The following is a 3,535-nucleotide window of genomic DNA, read 5'->3' as shown; positions in this document are numbered from 1 at the left end:
TAAAAATAAGAAAGTATGTAATTTCTATTTGCATCTTTTTTGTGTGTATTATTTCCCACATTCTTTTTTCTTTTCCTAGATTCAAGTTTCTATCTGGTATCATATTACTTAACATGGTCTGAAAAATTTCTTAACATGGCATGCTGTCAGTGAAAAATGTTCTTTATTTCATCTTAGTTTTTTGTAAGATATATTCTTTGGATGTACAATTCCACTTTGAGTGTTTTTATTTTTTGCCCAGTGCTTTGAAGATGTAAAACTCTTGTATTCTGGCTTGCATAATTTCTGATCAATAAGATTATTTTTATTTTTTCTTGGTGTGTAATGTTTTCTTTTCTTCCCTGATTGCATTCAAAATTTTGAAAATCTTTTTTCCCCCCACACATTTTGACTATGATGTATCTAAGTGGGTAGTTTTTTTATGTTTGTTTCTCTTTGTATATATACTGATTAAGATTCAATGGGCATTTTGATCATTATCTCTTCAAATTTTTCTTCTGCACCCAAATTTTCTCTTCTCCTTCTGGGACCCCAATTATACATATACTTGACTGTTCCATGTTTTTTCTCTGCTCTTGGATTCTCTCTTTTTTCTTCTTTCTCTCTTTTATGTCCATCTACTAATAAATCCATTAAAGGAATTCTTTATATCTGGTAGCATTTTTAGAATTCTAGTATTCTTTTTTTTTTAAAGTTAAAAATTCCTTAATTTTTTATTCCTGGTACCACTACCACAATTTACAGGGCAATATACCTGATGTAATGAAAAGAAAAAGAAAAAGACAAAGCTACAACAGATAAAAGACCTCAGGAATGTACATCTAATTGACACTACATTGTATTAATCAATAGCTGCACTTTTTGCAAACTGGCTATGACGGTCCTGAACAAGAAGGATTTCCTGTTTAAGCTGCAGTAACTTTTCTGACTATGGATCATCGTTCCTTCTGTGGCAGATTTTTACAGTTCCTCTAATGCATTTGGGACGACTGTCTCAAAGTAACCTGCAGCTTTCCTGACAACTCCTCGCTCTCTCTCCTGCTAAGAACTGTAGCCCTTTTCTTCTGAGTTTTTAGAACCTTCTGCTACCATATCCACCACTTCCACCACCAGATCCATAACCACCACCATAGGGACTTCCCGAGCTTCTTCCACCAAAACTGCCCCCCTTCATGGGTCCATAATTTGATTGCTGTTGTCCACTATAATTTCCAAAATCATTATAGCTCCCACCACGACCATAGTTACCTCCAAAATTTCCTCCTTCATTGTAACCATCATATCCTCCACCACCACCACCATATCCACCACCTTGGTTTCCATATCCTGGTCCACCACCACCATAGCCTCCTCTACTACTGTAACCAGGACCACCGCCATAGTTACCACCATCGCCTCCAAATCCATTATATCCACCATCACCTCCTCCATAACTACCTCTGCTGCCACCACCTCCACCACCATAGCCTCCTCTTCCACCAAAGTTTCCACCACAGCCAAAGTTACCTCCACCACCTCCAAAGTTTCCTCCACGACCCATAAAATTGCCAGATCCACCTCCACGACCTCTTTGTGATCCAGCAGATTGCATTTCTTGTTTAGAAAGGGCCTTTTTCACTTCACAATTATGCCCATTAATAGTGTGGTATTTCTGAACAACAATTTTATCAACTGTATCATGATCATCAAAAGTTACAAAAGCAAATCCTCTCTTTTTTCCACTCTGCCTGTCTTCCATAACTTCTATGGTTTCAATCTTGCCATACTTTTCAAAGTAGTCTCTCAAATTATATTCTTCTGTATTTCTTTAATACCACCAACAAAAATTTTCTTCACTGTTAGATGGGCACCAGGCTTTACAGAATCCTCTCTAGAAACAGCTCTCTTTGGTTCCACTACACGCCCATGAACCTTGTGTGGTCGAGCACACATTGCTGCATCCACCTCTTCAACACAAGAGTAAGTCACAAAACCAAAGCCCCTGGAACATTTTGTTTGGGGGTCTCTCATCACCACACAATCTGTAAGTGTGCCCCATTTCTCAAAATGTTCTCTTAAGCTATCATCTGTAGTTTCAAAGCTCAGACCACCAATAAACAGTTTTCTCAACTGTTCTGGTTCCTTTGGATCATGGCCCTCCATTTTGAGACCGGACTCGCCTCTTCCAACTCAAGTTCAATATCTAGAATTCTAGTATTATTATTTTACCTTATTATGTTATCTATCTTTTTACTAAACTTTCCTCACACATGTATGTTGTCTACTTTTTCCAGTAGATCCTCTAACATATTAATTTTAGTTATGTAAATGTCCCTATCTCATAATCCAAGACCAGGGCCATCTCTGGGTCTGATTTTGTTGATTGCTTTATCTCTTGACAATAATTTTAATTTTTTGTCTTACATTTTTCAATGTCTCATAATTTTCTTGAGTATCAGGAATTGTATGTAAAATAATACAGACTGAAGTAAATAGTGTTTATGCTTGTAAATGGTCATGTCTCTTTTGTTATGCTGTTAGTGTAGGGGGATGAGCTAATTTAGTTTGTAGTTGAACTCTATTTGGGTTTTGTTATTGCTATTATTATCTTCAGGGATACTATGATGGTTAATTTTCTGTGTCATCTTAACTAGGCTAAGGGATACCAAGATAGCTGGTAAAAATAGCTTGCTTGTCTGTGAGGGTATTTCCAGAAGAGATTAGCATTTGAATTAGTAGATTCAGTAAAGAAGATTGCCCTCACCAATTCATCATTCAATCTGTTGAGGGCCTGATTAGAAGAAAGAGGCAGAGGAAGGGCAAATCTACTTGCTCTTCTTGAATGGTGATATCCATATTCTCCTGCCCTAGGACAGCAGGGCTTCTGTTTCCTGGGTTTTTGGACTCAGACTGGAACTCATATCTCTGGCCTCCTGGTTCTCAGTCATCTGGGTTTGGACAGGAACTACACCAGCTTTCCTGGGCCTCCAGTTAGAGATGGCTGATCATGGGACTTCTCAGCCTCCCTAATAAGATGAGACAATCCCTTATAATAAATCTTTTTCTACATGTTTGTACGTATATATCCTATTGGTTTTATTTCTCTAAAGAACCTGACTCATACTGATACATAGTCTTCAAATTCTTCTAGTAATGGGCTGTTGTTTCCTTGTGTAGAAAGTAGGGAGTAGAGAAACAGACTTTTTTTTAATGGCCCTCCTCCTCTTTCAACTTTAGTCATTTCTGCACACCTGCAACCACAGATAGGCTCTTTCTACGTGACCTCACCCTTCCTAATGCCAGGCTATTGCTGCTTGTTACTGTTGCTTGAACTAAGTGGGATGTGGAGATAGTGGTTTGCTATTGCCCTGGTCCAGCCTCAGTCAGAGACTAACCTGGTGTTATCAGACTTGGGAATAGGACTTTCTCTGCATTTATTCTCTTCCTCCTCATGGCAGCCAAGCTCTTCTTTATGACTTCAGTTGGTCTTGGGTGAAAGCTTCTACAATATTCTAAATAAAAATCAGTTCAAATTAAGTATATTATTCTAAAATAT

The 3,535-nt window shown here is 37.9% G+C and overlaps 1 pseudogene; it reads right to left on the bottom strand.

The window, feature by feature from the left end:
- Positions 1-1,069: 1,069 nt before the first annotated feature.
- Positions 1,070-2,175, bottom strand: LOC118895186 (annotated as a pseudogene).
- Positions 2,176-3,535: the final 1,360 nt, after the last annotated feature.

Source organism: Balaenoptera musculus, chromosome 5 (assembly GCF_009873245.2).
Source record: "Balaenoptera musculus isolate JJ_BM4_2016_0621 chromosome 5, mBalMus1.pri.v3, whole genome shotgun sequence".
Taxonomy (NCBI): Eukaryota; Metazoa; Chordata; class Mammalia; order Artiodactyla; family Balaenopteridae; genus Balaenoptera; species Balaenoptera musculus.
The sequence above is the reverse complement of the archived record's forward strand: the minus strand, read 5'-3'. Positions and strand labels throughout refer to the sequence as shown.